The sequence below is a fragment of the Ovis canadensis genome, chromosome X (assembly GCF_042477335.2).
Source record: "Ovis canadensis isolate MfBH-ARS-UI-01 breed Bighorn chromosome X, ARS-UI_OviCan_v2, whole genome shotgun sequence".
In the NCBI taxonomy this organism is placed as follows: Eukaryota; Metazoa; Chordata; class Mammalia; order Artiodactyla; family Bovidae; genus Ovis; species Ovis canadensis.
In genome coordinates, this window is record NC_091727.1 from 64,198,321 (window position 1) to 64,218,952 (window position 20,632).

General features: G+C 37.9%; 1 protein-coding gene and 1 pseudogene across 8 annotated transcripts in view; one reads left to right on the forward strand and one right to left on the reverse strand.

The window, feature by feature from the left end:
• EDA (ectodysplasin A) overlaps positions 1 to 20,632 on the forward strand; it is a 358,964-nt gene that overhangs the window by 313,080 nt on the left and 25,252 nt on the right. The window lies entirely within an intron of this gene.
• On the reverse strand, positions 10,031 to 10,769 carry LOC138929934 (general transcription factor IIF subunit 2 pseudogene; annotated as a pseudogene).

Below are 20,632 nucleotides of genomic sequence, written 5' to 3' on the forward strand. Positions count from 1 at the left end.
GGAAGATCCCCTGGAGAAGGAAATGATAACCCACTCCAGTATTCTTGCCTGGAAAATCCCATGGACAGAGGAGCCTGGTGGGCTACAGTACATGTGGTCAAAAGAGTCAGACACAACTTAGCAACTGAACCACCACCAGGTTGGTCATAGCTTTTCCTCCAAGAAGCAAGCATCTTTTAATTTCATGGCTGCAGTCACCATCTGCAGTGATTTTGGATCCCAATAAAGTCTGTCACTGTTTCCATTGTTTCCCCATCTATTTGCCATGAAGTGATGGGACAGGATGCCACGATCTTAGTTTTCTGAATTTGAGTTTTAAGCCAGCTTTTTCAGTCTCCTCTTTCACTTTCTTCCAGAGGCTCTTCAGTTCCTCTTTGCTTTCTGCCATGTTTCAGTTACAGTTGTATGTTAAGAAGTGAAGGTATGCCAATAGTTCTGTAATATTAATTGATGGTGAAACACACTGAAATTATATTTCTTTCTCCAGCTCCTACAGTAGTTGCTTTGACTGGCAGCTAATAATACTCTCCCAAAGATCATTTTAAACACATAACCACCATAAAGCAAATCTTTCCAGGGCAAACCTCCCTGACTTCATTCTTCATGCTCCTTGAGCCCATATATCCCCTTCCTCCCTCCACACCTCATCTCTCATCCTTCCTTCTGGAGGCAATGACATTGGTACCTTAGATGAAAATACACAGAAAACAAATAAGAAGAGATCAATGGACTTTTTCCTAAGTTAGCATGGTTGTATAAACTCTTACCAAAAAATGGGACTGTGCATCAGTTGTCCTCAAGGAAGTGCTATAAAGCAGGACTAGCTGGAAATGTTTTAAATGAAGACTCTTGTACATTTTTTTTCCTCCAGGGAGAAAAACCACCAAAAGACATCCTAGGGGGAAAAAGGAGTTAGGGCTAAATCAAGATATTAGAAAACAAATATTTCCCATGTTCTTGTTGTTGTTCAGTCGCTAAGTCGTGTCCGACTCATTTTGACTCCATAGACTGCAGCACACCAGGTTTTCTTGTCCTTCACCATCTCCTGAGGTTAGTTCAAACTCATGTCCATTGAGTCAGTGATGCCATCCAACCATCTCATCCTTCTCATGCCTTCAATCTTTCCCAACATCAAGGTTTTTTCCAATGAGTTGGCTTTTCACATCAGGTGGGCAAAGTATTGGAGCTTCAGCGAAAGCCCCTCCAATGAATATTCAGGATTAATTTCCTTTAGGATTGACTGGTTTGATCTCCTTGCTGTCCAAGGGACTCTCAAGAGTCCTCTCCAACACCACAGTTCGAAAGCATCAGTTCTTCACTGCTTAGCCTTCTTTATGGCCCAACTCTGACATCCATGCATGACCACTGGAAAAACTGTAGTTCTGACTATATGAACCTTTGTCAGCAAAGTAATGTTTCTGCTTTTTAATACAATGTCTAAGTTTATCATAGCTTTCCTTCTAGGGAGCAAGCATCTTTTATTTTCATGCCTGCAATCACCATCCGCAGTGATTTTGGAGCCCAAGAAAATAAAATCTGTCACCGTTTCCACTTTTTCCCTATCTATTTGCCATGAAGTGATGGGTCTAGATGCCATGATCTGTAAACCTACAAAGTGAAAAAGTAGAAGGAATACTTATCAATACATTTAATAAAATTGGTATAACTTTGATAACAAATCCTTCTAAAACACAGTAACAAATGTAAACTAAAGATGTCTCACATTAAAAATCCTACGTACTGCTACAGCTACTGCTAAGTTGCTTCAGTCGTGTCCGACTCTGTGCTACCCCATAAGATGGCAGCCCACCAGGCTCCCCCGTCCCTGGGATTCTCCAAGCAAGAGCACTGGAGTGGGTTGCCATTTCCTTCTCCAGTGCATCAAAGTGAAAAGTGAAAGAGAAGTCACTCAGTCATGTCCGACTCTTTGCGACCCCATGGACTGCAGCCTACCAGTCTCCTCCGTCCATGGGATTTTCCAGGCAAGAGTACTGGAGTAGGATGCCATTGCCTTCTCCGAAAAATCCTACGTAAACTACTGCCAAATCAAACCCTGCAAAATAAAGTATAACTTGTCATGATGAAATAGGATTTGTCCTAGGAAAGCATAGATAGTTCAATAGTACAAAATCTCTTAATATCACATTACATTATCAACTCAAAGGATGATCAGCTCATATAGCATTAGATAAAAATTTAATACCTTTTGCTGATAATTTTTAGTAAACTAGGAATAAAATAAAAGAGTATTATTTAATACAATAAAGAATTTATTGGCCTAATAAATAGCATAATGCATGCATGAGTGCATGCTCAGTTGATTCAGTCATGTCCAACTCTTTGCATCCCTATGGACTATACACCACCATGCTCCTCTATCCATGGGGTTCTCCAGGCAAGAATACTGGAGTGGGTTGCAATGCCTTCCTCCAAGGGATCTTCCCAACCCTGGGTTCTAACCCACATCTCCTGCATCTCCTGCATTGCAGGTAGATTCTTTACTTCTGAGTCATTGGGGAAGTAGCATAGTACTTAAGGGCAAATATATTAGAGGCTTTCTTGCCAAAATCAAATCAACTCAAAGATACTCATTGTAACTGCTGATGTTCAACATTATTTTTTTAGTTCTATTTTTAATTTTTTTTAAAAAATCTAGCTGTACCACACAGCTTGCAGGATCTTAGTTCCCAGCCAGGTATTGAATCTGGGTTCCCTACAGTGGAACCATGGAATCCTAACCACTAGAACACCAGGGAGTTTCCTTCAACGTTATTGTTGAAGTGCTAGCCAGTGCAATGAGGCAAGAAACTGAAATAAGAAATGTTAACTATTGAACAATTATACAGACTCTCATTATTTTTACAGAAATAATTCTATAGCTAGAAAACCCAAAATAGTTGACTGAAAAAATATGACAAGGTGCCCAGGTCTTACATTACCTATTTCATGTAGTAGAAATGTATTGTTAAACATCTTGTGTTCAAACAACACTTATGAGTTGAATATAATTGAAAGAATTAACTGAAAAGAAAAAATTTCTACAGGAAGCTGTATCCTTCAAGACCATTTCAGAATGTTGCTATGCCTTAGTATTGTCATTCTGAACATCAATTCTTATTAGATTAAAGGTCTTAGTTATTTGAACTTACTGTTTGCTTGGTTTCGGGATGAATTAAATTTATATGCTTATGAAATTTTGCAGAGAACTTACATCTCTTGAGCGCCTAAGGAATATCTTGCATATACTTTTGTATTATCTTTTATAATCCTTACAACTCTCTAAAGCAAGTAGTAGTATCTTCATTTTGAGGATACAGCCAGGGAGATAAAGCAATTTTCTCAGTGTCAAACAACACTTAGTAAGTGGTAGAACTGGGGCTTGAATGCATATCTGAGGTTATTGATATTTCCCCCAGCAATCTTGATTCCAGCTTGTGCTTCCTCCAGCCCAGCATTTCTCATGATGTACTCTACATAGAAGTTAAATAAGCAGGGTGACAATATACAGTTTTGATGTACTCCTTTTCCTATTTAGAACCAGTCTGTTGTTCCATGTCCAGTTCTAACTGTTGTTTCCTGACCTGCATACAGGTTTCTCAAGAGGCAGATCAGGTGGACTGGTATGCCCATCTCTTTCAGAATTTTCCACAGTTTATTGTGATCCACACAGTCAAAGGCTTTGGCATAGTCAATAAAGCAGAAATAGATGTTTTTCTAGAACTCTCTTACTTTTTTGATGATCTAGCGGATTTTGGAAATTTGATCTCTGGTTCCCCTGCCTTTTCTAAAACCAGCTTGAACATCTGGAAGTTCACGGTTCACGTATTGCTGAAGCCTGGCTTGGAGAATTTTGAGCATTACTTTACTAGCATGTGAGATGAGTGCAATTGTGCAGTAGTTTGAGTGTTCTTTGGCATTGCCTTTCTTTGAGATTGGAATGAAAACGGACCTTTTCCAGTCCTGTGGCCACTGCTGTTTTCCAAATTTGCTGGCATAGTGAGTGTAGCATTTTCACAGCATCATCTTTCAGGATTTGAAATAGCTCAACTGGAATTCCATCACCTCCACTAGCTTTGTTCGTCGTGATGCTTCCCAAGGCCCACTTGACTTCACATTCCAGCATGTCTGGCTCTAGGTGAGTGATCACACATCATGATGATCTGGGTCATGAAGATCTTTTTTGTATAGTTATTCTGTGTATTCTTGCCATCTCTTCTTAATATCTTCTGCTTCTGTTAGGTCCCTACCATTTCTGTCTTTTATTGAGCCCATCTTTGCATGAAATTGGGTTAGCTCTTCGTAAATTAAAATATTGAACAATACTTTCATCCTAGACAGGTTCTAACATAAACGACCAGAGTGCACACAAACTGAGCATTGGAAGTCCCCAGTTTGTCTTATTATAAGAAGAATCCAGTGTGACTCGGTTGAGCTCTATCTCAGATTAAAGACACCATAAGCACAGCAGTAGAATAGATAGCCATCTTGGACTATTCTGGGACCCAGTTGAAAGTCATGTTGCATAGGTGTGGTTCTCAATGTAACTGCTGTCTGTGGTTTACCTGGTCAACTGTGATGGCTGCATTCCTCCCCAGTGAAGGGGAACCAGAGGACCACCCACACACCCTTAGCACGGCTGAGAAAATTACTTCTGGGAATAACCATCTGTGCTATTGATTGGATTGATCTGCCCACAGGAGGCTAGGATAGCTCTGATGATTTATGTCATGTCCCCAGTCCATGGGGTCACAAAGAGTCAGACATGAGTGAAGTGACTTAGCATAGAAGTTATGACTTAGCATAACATAGAAGATGAATTCAATCTGAAGCATGTAGGTTTCAGGAAACAGGAAATGTATTCAAGAGGCAATGTCACAAGATAGTTGGAGACATGGGCTGTAACTTATAAAGTATGATTCTCCATAAGGCTTGAAGCCCTAGAAATAAATATACTTGTGAGAGAGGATATAAGTAGAGAAAAGCAAGAGCATAAAAGCTAACCTTGATATTCATAGTAAGATTTCTGTTAACATAGCTTAAAATTTTACAAAGGGCACATGGTTTCACAATGAAAAAAAAATTGACTGTTAGAGGCCTCTGTGGAGGGAACTGTGTATGTATCTAAAAGGACCTAGAGGTATAATGTACTTAGACACTGAAAAAAAAAAAAACCCTTTAATTGAAGCTCTGCAGAAAAGGTTATCATGCTTTAAGTTGTGTCAACATGCACCGTACAATTAGAGGGACCATCCTATGAAGAGGGTTTGAACACAGGGATAAAGGGTAATGACAAATGGATATCTTACTTGGTTGGGAAGCATAAACAGTAGAGTTACTATAATAACCATTTCTGGTTTCATTTAACATTTTTATGTATGGTCTGGGTGAGATTTTGCAGTGAAATGTCTAAGTTCTCAGATGATGAATCATTTAGTCCAAACACCCATTCAAAGCTCTGCTATTTGCTGACTGTGTTACCCCTGACAAGTTACTTAACCTCTCCTGTCCTATTTCCTCAACTCTAAAATAATGAAATTGGATACAAATGTCTTAGCTAGAAAGTCTATAACTTAGCTTAACTCAGCTTACTTCTTTATGTCTACAATGAAAACAACACATAATCAAGTTCTTTGGTTGATTAGAGCAATGTTACAGAGTGACGATTATGGGGTCAAGGACCAGAGTAAGCAATTGTTAGTATTATTCACTATACAGAGTTCATTGTAACCAGATTGGCAAAGCACTGTTTCTGCCAGGCATCTGCTGGATCATAAAAATAGCTTTGTTATACAGGACTATCCTTTATATTTGGATTTAACCTGTATCACAGATTTCTTCAGCAATAAATTTATAAATTTCTTATACCGCATTTCAGAGCTGAGGTTCACAAAATTTTAGAGCAAGAGGTCACCTAGTCCTTGCCTATATTTGGCAGAAGGAGAGAGAAACACAGACAGGTGAAGTGCTTTGCCCAAGGTCAGACAGCTAATAAGTCGTAGAGCTATATCTCTGGACAACTAGTCCAGTTTTTTTCTTATACTTGGTTCCTAAAGCAGTCCAAAATATAGCCATTTGAATCCTCAGGCCAGACCTAGTTTGAATCTGTTTTGGCAGGCCTGTCAGACACAGATGTGACTAGATAATAATGGTGATAAGAAATGAATGTGATGATTATAGCTGCTATTTCTTGAGTACCTATATGTTCCAGGCATTGCGCTAAGTACTGTGCATTATCTCACTTAATCCTCCTTACATTTTTTTTGAGGTATATATTATAGCTCCAGTTTTCATAAATGAAAACATTCAAAAGTGGAGTAACTTACTCAAGGTCACACAGGTAGTGAACGTTAGAACTAAAATTCCAACCCAGTTCTGAAAGAATAACAAAGCTCAAGCTTTTTCCACAACCTTAGTATTTACCAAACACTATAATCCAGAACATTAATTCAACAAGAGATAGGTATTTTCAGAAAAAGTTCTGTGGCCAAATGCTGCATTGCATATCCCATTTTGGAGAGTCATACTTCTCATTTGTGTATTCAAAGATGTAAGAACTCTTCAGTGAAGAAACCTGTTTATTTTTCCTTGACCCTATGTTTCCCAAACTCTTTTTGTCTAAAAAATCCTTTTTCTAAGAACATCTGTTAATGTCACACAGGACCTGGCACTGCCTGAAATGTAGTGTAAAAAACTGCACTAGAACACAGTTCATTCCATTCATCTTTCTAATTCTCTTCAGAGACTCTTTGCTCTTAGGCCTGGGTTTTTCATCCTAACCACTAAAGTGACCAAAGACTTGATGCTGCAAAATATTTCTTTAGCAAGAACACACGCTTGTCACTTTGGGAATATCTCTGGTGACATGAAGGAACCTATACTTCATGGAGCTTGAGAGACCATTAAGAGTCTGAAATGTCAGCAGTTAGTGGGACTGTTTTTGTGTTGCCTGACTACAGTAATATTTTCATATTTTTGACAATATTTTCAAGTCTTTCCTAAACCAAACCAGAACTGAGCCAGAAAAGTTTCATAGTTGATCATAACTTAAGTCATGTTTGTGGAGCCTGAGGCCCCAGGCATGAGCCCCTGCTGCAAGGGCTAAAGAGGAAATCCTTGGATGAAGAATGTAAGCCTTCTCACATCGGAAATACTTTAGAGATTGGGATGTGATGGGGTGGGGTGGGAATCAACTTGCACAGCTCTACCTTTTCTTGCCTTTTTGTCATGCTTAGAGCAGATGTTGAAATTGAAATTTGGGCTCTGAACATGGGCATTCCATGTGGTTCTCATTCAAAATTCTCACTCTTCTGTGAAGCTAATGGCTTCCATCTTCTTCAAATGTATTGAACTTCCCACACGTATTTGGGCATTCTCTCTGTTTACAATTCTTATGGTGTGAGATAGAACATGAGGTAAACTCTTAAGGTTATAAGATTTTAAGATACAGACTATGTTGAAGGTTGTTTTTCTTTCTTTCTTTTTTCTTAATAAAAATTTCCAATCCTCATCTGCCAGCCATTATCCTTACTTTCCTCTTTATTGCTTATCACTGAAGAACTGTTGGCCATGTCCAGTTGTCTTATATAACTCTCTATATAAAGTGAGGGAAGAATGAAAGTGGGGCGCCTACTACCTATATAACCAAAGAATAAGTGAAATTAAATTAACATTTATTGAGAACCTATAATGAGCACATCACTTTCACTTATTTAGGTTGCAAAACAACTGTGTAAATTGATTGGCAATTTTTCATGTTGTTATTGGTATACTTAGCACCCTATGATTCAGTAAAAAATACAATGAACAAATGCACATCTTACTTGGTTGGGAAGCATAAACAGTAGAGTTACTATAATAACCATTTCTGGTTTCATCTAACATTTTAATGTATGGTCTGGGAGGAATCTTTGTTCACATCCCAAGTTTACCTTTTCCTATAGTCATCCATTTATTCATTCAACAAACATTGTACTGAGCACCTACTATAAAATTCATTAGGTACTGGAGATACAGAGATGAATAAGACATAGCCCTTTCCCTCAAGTAGTTAACAATTTAGTAAGTTAAACAATCACATGATCAGAAAACTATAATTTGATAGATGTAATAGTTTATTATGGGAACACAAAGAATTTGTGGCCTGAGCTGAGTCTTAACGAATGAGCAGACTTTGAGAAAAAGGTGAACTGAAGAAGTGCAGTAGGTATGGCATGAAGGAAGGTACAGAGACAAGAGGGAAGGGGAGTAGTACAGAGGACATAGAGCCAGGGCTTGAAGATCCATGTTGAACTACGTGCAGTTTAGTGTTGCTTTTAAACTTGTGGATATTTTATAACATGTTTTGTAGTTAACAGACTATATTTTAGAGCAGTTTTAGGTTTATAGGAACATTTAGCAGAAACAGTTCCCATATACTCTCTTTCCCCCAACCCTTGGCAACCACTTATCTTTTAATTAATTGTCGCCACAGTTTTGTCTTTTCCAGAATGTCATACAATTGGAATCATGCAGTAGGTAGCTTTTTCAGACTGGCCTCTTTCACTTAGCAATGTGCACTTAAAGTTCCTCCATGTCTTTGTGTGGCTTTATAGCTTATTTCTTTTTACTGCTAAATAATATTCCACTGTATGGACAGACCACAGTTTGTTTATCTGTTCACCTATTAAATGATATTTTAGTTGTTTCCCATTTTTGGCAGTCATGAATAAAGCTGCTATAAACATTCATATGCAGGTTTTGTTTGAATATAAGTTTCAACAATTTTGAGCAAACCTAGAAGTGTGGTTACTGGGTTGTGTGAAAGTGTTAACTTGCTCAGTTGTATCCGACTCTTTGCAAGACTATGGACTGTAGCCCGCCAGGCTCCTCTATCCATAGGATTCTCCAGGCAAGAATACTGGAGTGGATAGCCATTCCCTTTTTCAAGGGATCTTCCCAACCCAGGGATCGAACTTTGGTCTCCTGCATTGCAGGCAGATTCTTTACTATCCGAGCCACCAGGGAAGCCCCACTGGATTGTGTGGTAAGACTATTTTAACTTTGTAAGAAATTGGCAAACTTTCTTTTAGGGTACCTATACTGTTTTGCATTCCCACCTGCACCGAATGGGATTCCTGTTGCCCTACATCCTTGTCAGTATTTAGTATTGTCAGTGTTTTGTATTTTAGCAATTCTAGTAGATGTGCAGTGCTAGCTCATTGGCCTGATTTGCATTTCCTTAATGACTTTTGCTGTTAAGATCATATGCTTATTTGTAATCTATATATCTTTTTTGGTGAGGTGTCTGTTTCAATCTTTTACCAATTTCTTAATTGGATTATTTTCTGATTGTTGTTTTAAGTGTTCTTTTTATATACTGAGTACCAGTCCTTTACCAGATATGTGTTTTGCAAATATTTTCTCCCAGTCTGTGGCTTATCTTTTGATTAACTTGAGGGTCTTTCTCAGAGTAGAAGTTTTTAATTTTAATTAAGTCCAACTTCATAATTTGTTTCTTTCATGGATTGTGCTTTTATAGCACTGCCTAAAAATCCACTGCCAAACCCAAGGTCAAGTAGACTTTTTCATGTTATTTTCTAGGAGATTTGTTTTGTTTTGTTTCAGAATAAGAAACTTTTGAGAGTTTCTGTAGTTGATTGCCTTTTTCCTGCTGTGCCACTCACTTTGAATCTGTATTACCTCAACTCCTCAGAGAGAAACAAAGACAGGCAGTCCTCATTTAGAAAACATTTCCTAATTTTACATTTTTAAAGTTAATATTTAAAAATAAAACCCTTCTTCAACCCCCAACTGCTAACCCCATTATGAATAATTTTATTTAATACAAGTTAAGTTTATAAATAAATGTGTTCTTTTTCCTCAAAAATCACTTAAGCAACTTTACAAGAATAATTGTTTAAAAAATTTACCTAGAGAAATTAAAGTACCATTTTCCCCCTAACACAGATGGTGCTCAAGGATTCACATCAAGGTTGTTTGCTTAGTGCATCACCCTTTAGTTGTTCTGTTAGCAGGTGGGCTTTGAGTCTTCTTAATCACTCTTTTCTTCTCCTTGAGAATGTCTGTACTCTGGTTTCAGTTCCCATGTGTCTTTGTGGATTCCTTTTACGTTTTGAATACCAATTTCTTTTAAGATTTTCTTCAGGTACAACACAGGCTGTTTTGTGATGTCCACCAACTCCTTAAGATTATAATATTGATGTTTCTCAAAACCCGAAATCAGCTTGTCTAAAATATGTTGTTTATCAGTTCAAACTTGTTTTCCATCTTCTTTCTTTTTTCCTTTTGTATTCTATATTGTATTGATGATAGCAACAGGATTGTAATTGGGTGTCACAACTTTGTGGTAGCCTTACAGGATTGGAAGATTGTTCTATTTGTAATCTCTTGAATCGCTGGTAGTTTTCACTGGCAGTGGGTCAGCATTCAGCTCTTTGTACCACTATACCTTGCAGTGAAAGCTTATCTGATGAGCTCTGAGTAAACCCCATTAATGTCTGTCCTCCAACACTTTGCAAGATAAATGCATGTTCTCTAGGAGCACTGACTGAAGCTATTTTTCTGCCAATATCATAAGTATTTGCAAGATCCTCATTCAAAGTAAATGACACCTTGGTCCTTCCTTGATTTTTGGAAATCCACAGTTTTCCAGCTTCACTTCTTTCAGGGGCCTTAGCCCATTGCAGTGACAGATATCAAAGAGCTCTGACCAGCCACATTCTGGTGTTCTGTTTGGCACCTGTCGCGTCAAGTTCCCTGCTTTCGGCCATGGATCTGTTGCATGCGGGTCCAAGTATTGGGCCCCAGGAGCTGGGGGCTATGGGGCAAAAGGCCAGAGCAGAAAGCAAAACTGGCTGGAGGCTGACTGTGAAGAGCTAGGGTTCACATGCTGGGATGCTGGAAGCCAGGGAACTTCCAGGAGTTTTAGAGTTCTATGTTTTACACTTAGTTCTATGATCCATTTTGAGTTTGTTTTTGAGGAAGGTATAAGGACAGTGTCTGGATGCTTTTTTTTTTTTTCTTTTGCATGAGCTGTCCAGTTGTTCCAGCACCATTTGTTTTATTTTATTTATTTTTTTTCCCATTTGTTTTAAAACCTATTCTTTCTCCATTGGATTGCTTTGTTCCTTTGTCAAAAATCAGTTGACTGTATTTATTGGGGTCAACTTCTGTGCTCTCTATTCTAGCCCATTAACCTGTATGTCTATTGTTCCACCAGTACTAACACAATCATGATTACCATATCTTTATGCTAAAGTTTGTCGTTTTGGCCCTCCAACTTTGTTCTTTTACTTGAATATTGTGAGTCTTTTTCCTTTGTGCATAAAATACAAAGTCAGGGTTTTTTATATCCACAAAATAATTTGCTGGGATTTTGCCTGGGATTGCCTTGAGTCCATAGATAAGTTGAAAAGAAATGGCATCTTAACAGTATCGAGTCTTCCTGTCCATGAACATGGAATATCTTTCCATTTATTTAGGCTTTTGGTTCTTTCATCAGAGTTTTATTCTGTTTGATTTGTGCATACGTATTTCTTCTTTTTTGGTGCTAAAGTGTTTTTTTTTTTTTTTCCAAATTCCGGTTGTTCATTGTTAGTATAGGAAAACAATTAACTTTTGATTATTGGGTTTGTATCTCACAGCTTTATTATACTTGCTTATTAATTCCAGGAGCATTTTTTTGTCAATGCACTGGGATTATTTTACATAGAAAATCATATCATCTGCAAACAAAAGACAATATTATTTCTTTCTTCCCAATCTGTGTGCCTTCTCTTTTCTTATTTTTAACTATTAATTTTATGTTGGAGTATAGGTAATTAACAATGTTGTGGTAGTTTTAGGTGGAACAACAAAGGGACTCAGCCATACATAAACATGTATCCATTCCCCCCACCCTTCCCCTCTGAAAACCATAAGTTCTTTCTCTAAGTCTGTGATTCTGCTTCTGTTTTGTAAGTTCAGTTCAGTTCAGTCACTCAGTCATGTCCGACTCTTTGAGACCCCATGGACTGCAGCACGCCAGGCTTCCCTGTCCATCTCCAACTCCTGGAGCTTGCCCAAACTCATGTGCATAGAGTCAGTGATGCCATCCAACCATCTCATCCTCCATCGTCCCTCTCTCCTCCTACCTTCAATCTTTCCCAGCATCAAGGTGTTTCCCAATAAGTTAGTTCTTTGCATCAGGTGGCCAAAGTACCAGAGTTTCAGCTTCAGCATCAGTCCTTCCAGTGAATATTCAGGACTGATTTCCTTTAGGATTGACTGGTTTGATATCCTTGCAGTCCAAGGGACTCTCAAGAGTCTTCTCCAGCACCACATTCAAAAGCATCAATTCTTCAGTGCTCAACATTCTTTATAGTCCAACTCTCAAAACTATCATGACGACTGGAAAAACCATAGCTTTGATTAGTAAGTAAGTTCATTTTTATAATTTCCCTTTAGATTCTGCATGTAAGAGATGTCATATATTTCTCCTTCTCTGCCTGACTTCACTTAGTAAGACAATCTCTAGGTCTGTCCATGTTGGTGCAAGAGGTATTATTTCATTCTTTTCAATGGCTGAGTTATTATTCCATGGTATACGTGTATCACGTCTTCTTTATCCATTTCTTTGTCAGTGGATATTTAGGTTGCTTCCATGTCTTGGCTATTGTAAACAGTGCTGCAGTGAACACTGGGGTGCATGTGCCTTTTTGAATTATGGTTTTCTCCAGATACATGCCCAGGAGTGGGATTGCAGAGTCTTGTAATAGCTGTATTTTTAGTTTTTTAAGGAACCTCCTGTTCTCCATAGTGGCTGTACCAATTTACATTCCCACCAACACTATAGGAGGGTTTCCTTCTCTTCACACCCTCTCCAGCATTTATTGTTTGTGGACATTTTTTATGATAGACATTTGGACTGGTGTGAGGTGATGTCTCTTAGTTTTGATTTGCATTTCTCTAATAATTGAATACTTGGATGCAATCTCAAAAACGACAGAATGATCTCTGTTTGTTTCCAAGGCAAACCATTCAATATCACGGTAATCTAAGTCTATGCCCCAACCAGTAAGGCAGAAGAAGCCAAAGTTAAACAGTTCTATGAAGACCTACAAGACCTGCTAGAACTAACACCCAAAAAAGATGTCCTTTTCATTATAGGGGACTGGAATGCAAAAGTAGGAAGTCAAGAAACATCTGGGGTAACAGGCAAATTTGGCCTTGGAGTACAGAATGAGGCAGGGAGGGCAAAGGCTAACACAGTTCTGCCAAGACAACACACTGGTCATAGCAAACACCCTCTTCCAACAACACAGGAGAAGACTCTACACATGGACATCACCAGATGGTCAACACCAAAATCAGACTTATTATATCCTTTGCAGCCAAAGATGGAGAAGCGCTATACAGTCAGCAAAAACAAGACCGAGAGCTGACTGTGGCTCAGATCATGAACTCCTTATTGCCAAATTCAGACTGAAATTGAAGAAAGTAGGGAAAACCACTAGACCATTCAGGTATGACCTAAATCAAATCCCTTATGATTATACAGTGGAAGTGAGAAATAGATTTAAGGGACTAGATCTGATAGATAGAGTGCCTGTTGAACTATGGAATGAGGTTTGTGACATTGTACAGGAGACAGGGATCAAGACCATCCCCATGGAAAAGAAATGCAAAAAAGCAAAATGGCTGTCTGGGGAGGCCTTACAAATAGCTGTGAAAAGAGAAGTGAAAAGCAATGGAGAAAAGGAAAGATATACCCATTTGAATGCAGAGTTCCAAAAAATAGAAAGCCTTCCTCAGAGATCAATGCAGAGAAAGAGAGGAAAACAATAGAATGGGAAAGACTAGGGATCTCTTCAAGAAAAGTAGAGATACCAAGGGAACATTTTATGCAAAGACGGGCTCAATAAAGGACAGAAATTGTAGGGACCTTACAGAAGCAGAAGATATTAAGAGGTGACAAGAATACACAGAAGAACTGTACAAAAAAGATCTTTACAACCCAGATAATCATGAAGGTGTGAACACCCCCAGTCAGCTAGAGCCAGACATCCTGGAATATGAAGTCAGGTGGGCCTTAGGAAGTATCGCAATGAACAAAGCTAGTGGAGGAGATGGAATTCCAGTTGAGCTATTTCAAATTCTAAAAGCTGATGCTGTGAAAGTGCTGCACTCAGTATGTCAGCAAATTTGGGAAACTCAGCAGTGGCCACAGGACTGGAAAAGGTCCGTTTTCATTCCAAAACCAAAGAAAGGCAATGCCAAACAATGCTCAAACTACTACACAGTTGCACTCATCTCACATGCTAGTAAAGTAATGCTCAAAATTCTCCAAGCCAGGCTTCAGCAATACGTGAACCGTGAACTTCCAGATGTTCAAGCTGGTTTTAGAAAAGGCAGAGCAACCAGAAATCAAATTTCCAACATCCACTGGATCATCAAAAAAGCAAGAGAATTCTAGAAAAACATCTATTTCTGCTTTATTGACAATGCCAAAGCCTTTGACTGTGTAGATCACAATAAACTGTGGAAAATTCTGAAAGAGATGGGAATACCAGACCACCTGACCTGCCTCTTGAGAAACCTGTATGCAGGACAAGAAGCAACAGTTAGAACTGGACATGGAACAACAGACTGGTTCCAAATAGGAAAAGGAGTATGTCAAGGCTGTATATTGTCACCCTGCTTATTTAACTTATATGCAGAGTATATGAGAAACGCTGGGCTGGAGGAAGCACAAGCTGGAATCAAGATTGCTGAGAGAAATATCAATAACCTCACATATGCAGATGACACCACCCTTATGGCAGAAAGTGAAGAGGAACTAAAGAGCCTCTTGATGAAAGTGAAAGAGGAGAGTGACAAAGTTGGCTTAAAGCTCAACATTCAGAAAACGAAGATCATGGCATCTGGTCCCATCACTTTATGGCAAATAGATGGGGAAATAGTGGAAACAGTGGCTGACTTTATTTTTCTGGGCTCCAAAATCACTGCAGATGGTGATTGCAGCCTTGAAATTAAAAGACGCTTACTCCTTGGAAGAAAAGTTATGACCAACCTAGACAGCATATTAAAAAGCAGAGACATTGCTTTGCCAGCAAAGGTCCGTCTAGTCAAGGCTATGGTTTTTCCAGTACTCATATATGGATGTGAGAGTTGGACTATAAATAAAGCTGAGTGCAAAAGAATTGATGCTTTTGAACTGTGATGTTGGAGAAGACTCTTGAGAGTCCCTTGGACTACAAGGAGACCCAACCAGTCCATCCTAAAGGAGATCAGTCCTAGGTGTTCATTGGAAGGACTGATATTGAAGCTGAAACTCCAATACTTCGGCCACCTGATGTGAAGAACTGACTCATTGGAAAAGACCCTGATGCTGGGAAAGATTGAGGGCAGGAGGAGAAGGGGACGACAGAGGATGAGATGGTTCGATGGCATAACTGACACAATGGACATGGGTTTGGGTGGACTCCGGGAGTTGGTGCAGACAGGGAGGCCTGGCGTGCTGCGATTCATGGGGCCGCAAAGAGTTGGACACGACTGAGCGACTGAACTGAACTGAATAATTAGCGATGTCCAGCATGTTTTCATGTACCTGTTGTATGCATTTTCTTTCTTGTCTTACCTTATTGCATTAACTGGGAGCTCCAGTGTGATGTCAAATAGGAGTGGTCAGACAGGACATCCTTGCCTCATTCTCAGTCTTAGAGTGAAATCATCTAGTTTCTCAGCGTAAGTATGATATTAGCTATAGATTTTTGTAGATTTTTTTAATCAAATTGATCAAGTTTCTCTCTTCTCCTAATTTGATAAGAGCTCTTATCATGAATGGATCTTGGATTTTATCAAATGATTTTTCTGCATCTATTGATAATGATCATATGGTTTTTCTTAAGCATGTCACTGTATGATGGATTAAGTTAGTTTTTGAATATTAAATCAGCCTTGTGTACCAGGTTAAATACCACTTAGTTGTGCTGTATAATTTTTGTAACATTGTTGATTTTGACTTGCTAATATTTTGTTGAGGATTTTTGCAACTATTTTCAATGAGATTTTGGTCTGTAGTTTTCCTTTCTTTTAATATATTTGACTTTGGTATTAGGATAATTCTGTCTTCATGGAATGAGCTAGAAAATGTTCCATCTGGTTCTATTTTCTGCAAGAGGTTGTAGAGAATTGTTATAATTTCTTCCCTAAATGGTAAAATTCACCAGTGAAACCATCTGGGCCTGGTACTTTCTGTTTTAAAAGGTTATTAATTGTTGATTCAATTTCTTTAATATATATAGGCCTATTCAGATTATATTGTCAATTTCTTTAATATATAGATGTGTTATCATTTATAAATTATATTTTCAGATTATATATTTCTCCTTATATGAGTCTTGATAGATTGTATCTTTCAAATAATTAGCCAGTTTCATCTAAGTTATCAAATTTGTGAGCAGTTCGTTCATGGTATTATTTTATTATCCTTTTAATGTACATTAGATCAGTAGTAATGGCCCTTCTTTCCTTTCTGATATTAATAATTTGTGTTTTTTCTCTCCCTTTCTTGGTTAGCTTAGGTAAGGGTTTATCAATATTATTCATCTTTTCAAAGAACCAGCTTTTGGTTTCATTGATCTTTTATTTCATTGCTTTCTTATTCTCAATTTCATTTCTTTTACTTTGATTTTTATTTTTCTTCTCTTGGGCTTACTTGAATTTAATTTGCTCTTCTTTTTCCAGTTTCCTGAGGTGGAATCTTACATTAAATAGTTTCCAAAATCGTTTAGATCTTTTTTCCTATTGTAATCCATGTAATTTTCCAGCTACCTTCTGTTACTGATCTCTAGTTTAATTCCATTGTAATATGAGAGTACAATTAATATGATATCTATGCTTTTAAATTTGCTAAGGTATGTTTTATGACACATAATGTTTATCTCAGTGAATGTTCCATGTGAACTTGAGAAGACTGTATATCCTGCTATTGTTGGATGAAGTATTCTATAAATGTCAGTTAGTTACTAGTTGATTAATGTGCTATTCAGCTCAGTATATCCTTACCAATTTTATCCTGCTGGGTATTTCAGTTACTGATCAAGGGATGGTGAAGTCTCCAACTATAATAGTGGAGTCATCAGATTTTGCCATAAGATTAAAGGATCTTATGTCACGGAAAATTGACCTCTCTATCACTATATAATTCCTGATAATTTCCATTCATTCCTTATAATTTCCCTTCCTTTGACGTCAACTTTGTCTGAAATTAGCTTGCTTTTGATTAGTGTTAGCATCACATATCTTTCACCATCCGTTTACTTTTAATCTGCCTTTGTCTTATATTTAAAGTGTATTTCTTACAGAAATAGTTGGTTATTGGTTTTTTATCTACTTTGACAGTTTCTATCTGTTAACTGATATATTTATTCCATTCAAGGTGATTATTGAAGGACTTCCCTGGTGGTCCAGTGAATAAGACTTTGGGCTCCCAATGCAGTGGGCTTAGGTTCGATCCCTATTCAGGGAAGTAGATCTGACATGCTGCAGCTGAGTTTGCATGCTGCAACTAGAGATGCTGCATTCTGCAAAAAAAGATCATGGCGCAGTGAAGACTGAAGACCTCAGGTACTGCAGCTAAGACCCAGTGCAGCCAAATAAATAAGTAAATAATAGGAGAGAACTGAAGAAATGTGTTGTTAATTGATTATTGATATAGCTCATTAATATATATTATGTTTGTAACTTTTTGTATTCATTGACCACTTCTTTGTTTCTTTTTCTGTCTTCCATCCTTTTTCTGCCTTCTCTGGTTTTAATCAAACATTTCATATTGCTATGATTCCATTTTCTTTCCTCTTTCATATCAATTATACTTTTAAAAAAGTTTAATGGTTACCCTAGAGTTTGAAATATATATTGATGACTTATCCAAGGTTACTTTCAAATACTATTATACCACTTTGCAGGCAGTACAAGTACCTTATAGCAAAGCATTTCCAGTTCCTCCCTGCATCCTTTATAGCATAGCTGTTATTTGTTTCACTTATTCATAAGCTATAATCACTGAATACATCTTTGCTATTATTGCTTTGAGTGAACTATTATCTATTAAATCAATTAAGAATAAGTAAAATAAATAAAAGATTTTCTTTTACTTTTATGAAGTCCTTCTCTAATATTCTTTCTTTATGTAGATCCAAGTTTCTGACCTATATAATTTTCCTTTTCTGAAGAACTTCTTTTAACATTTCTTATAAGACATGTCTCCTGGCAACAAATTCAATCAATTTTTGTTTGAGAAAGTCTTTATTTCAGGTTCATTTTTGAAGAACAATTTTGCTGGATACAGAATTCTAGCTTTTTTTTTTCTTTAAACACTTTAAATATTTCACTGCACTCTCTTGCTTGAATAGTTTCTGAAGAGAAGCCAATGTAATTTTTTTTTTAACCCTCTGCCTTCTTTAAAGATTGTCTCTTTGTTTTTTTTTTATTTTCTACAGTTTGAATATGATATGCCTAGTGGTCAGCATTTTGGAATTTGTCCTGCTTGATATTCTCTGAGTTTTCTGGATCTAAGGTTTGGTGTCTCTTACTACTTTTAGAAAAGTCTTATTTGATATTACTTCAAATGTTTGCTCTGTTCCCTCCTCTCTCTCTCTTCTGGTAGCCCTATTATGTGTATATACCCCATTTGCAATTATACCACACTCTTTGGATATGCTATTCTGTCTTTTTCATTCCTTTTTTATCTTTGCATTTCATGTATGAAGTTTCTATTGACATCTTCAAGTTCACTACCTCACTAATAGTGAGTTATTGTTGTTGTTTTGGATAGCCAATTTTATTTTTTAACTCAATTTATTTAAACTTAAAAAAATGTTCACCCATTTCTGCTACCCCTCCCCCAAACTTCACCTCTGGCAGCCACCAATCTGTTCTCTGTATCTATGAGCTTGGTGTATTTGTTTGTTTATCTTATCTATTTTTTAATTCCACATATAAGAGAGATAATATGGTATTTGACCTTCTCTGTCTGACTTATTTCACTTAGAATAATGCCCTCAAGGTCATCTGTGTTGTTGTCCATTCTTTTTTATGGCCAAGTAATATTCCATTGGCTTCACTGGTGGCTCAGTGGTAAAGAACCCGCCTGCCAATGTAGGAAACGTGGGTTCAAACCCTGGGTCAAGGAGATTCCCTGGAGGAGGGCATGGCAACCCACTCTAGTATTGCAGGGAGAATCCCCTGGACAGAGGAGCCTGGGAGACTACAATCCACAGTGTTGCAAAGAATCAGACATAACTGAAGCGAATTAACATGCGTGTACACAGGCATGGCTTGTATTTCTGTGATATCAGTTGTAATATCTCCTCTTTCCTTTCTGAGTCTGGTTCTGATGCTTGGTTTATCACTCCAGACTATGATTTTAACCTTTACTATGCCTTGTAATTTTTGACTGAAAACCAGACATGATTTACTGGATAAAAGAAACTGAGGTAGGTAGGCCAGTAGTGTAAAGGTTTTATGTTCAACTAAGAGTTAATCTGGGCTTCCTAGGTGGCTCAATGGTAAAGAATCCGCTTGCCAAGCAGGAGACACAGTTTCAATCCCTGCGTCAGGAAGATCCCCTGGAGATCTTTAAGAGCACTTTAAATTGCAACCCACTCTAGTATTCTTGCCTGGGAAATCCCATAGACAGAGGAACCTGGCAGGCTCCAGTCCATGGAGTTGAAAAGAGTCAGACACGATTTAGCAACTAAACAACAACAGCAACAAGAGTTAGTTTGTGTTTACTCTTTGATGTAGCTGTGGTGTCAGAGGCTAATATTGTCTCATTGTTCTTATATTAGTCTCTTCATGTGGTCTTTGATTATCCATAGAAACTTCTGAACTAGGGTCTAAGACTTCCAATGTTTTTAGTTGTTGTTGTTCAGTCACTAAGTCACATCTGACTCTTTGCAACCCCATGGACTGCAGCATGCCAAGCTCCCCTGTCCTCCGCTATTTCCTGGAGTTTGCTCAAACTCATGTCCATTGAATCAATGTGGCTATCTAACCATCTCATCCTTTGCTGCCCCCTTCTCCTTTTGCCTTCACTCTTTCCCAGCATCAACGTCTTTTCCAATGAGTCAGCTCTTAGCATCAGGTGGCCAAAGTATTGGAACCTCAGCATCAGTGCTTCCAATGAATATTCAGGGTTGATTTCCTTTAGGATTAATTGGTTTGATATTCTTGCAGTCCAAGGGACTCAAGAGTCTTCTCCAGCACCACAATTCAAAAGCATCAATTCTTCTGTGCTCAGCCTTCTTTATGGTCCAACTCTCACATCCATACATGACTACTGGGAAACCACAGCTTTGGCTATATGGCCCTTTGTTGGCAAAATGATATCTCTGCTTTTTAATACACTATCTAGTTTTGTCATAGCTTTCCTTCCAAGGAGCAAGTGTCTTTTAATTTCAGGCTACAGTCACCATCCACAATTATTATACAAGAGTGCTGTTAATGTGATGACAAAGTGTGAGTAGAGTGGAATCATTCATTAATCTTATGACTTAGTCTTTGGTCTCAATCTTTTAGTGTGCCTGAGTTGACTTTTCATTCTGTCTGCCCTCTGCTGGAGAACGATAAGAAGCTTATGGAAGCTTCC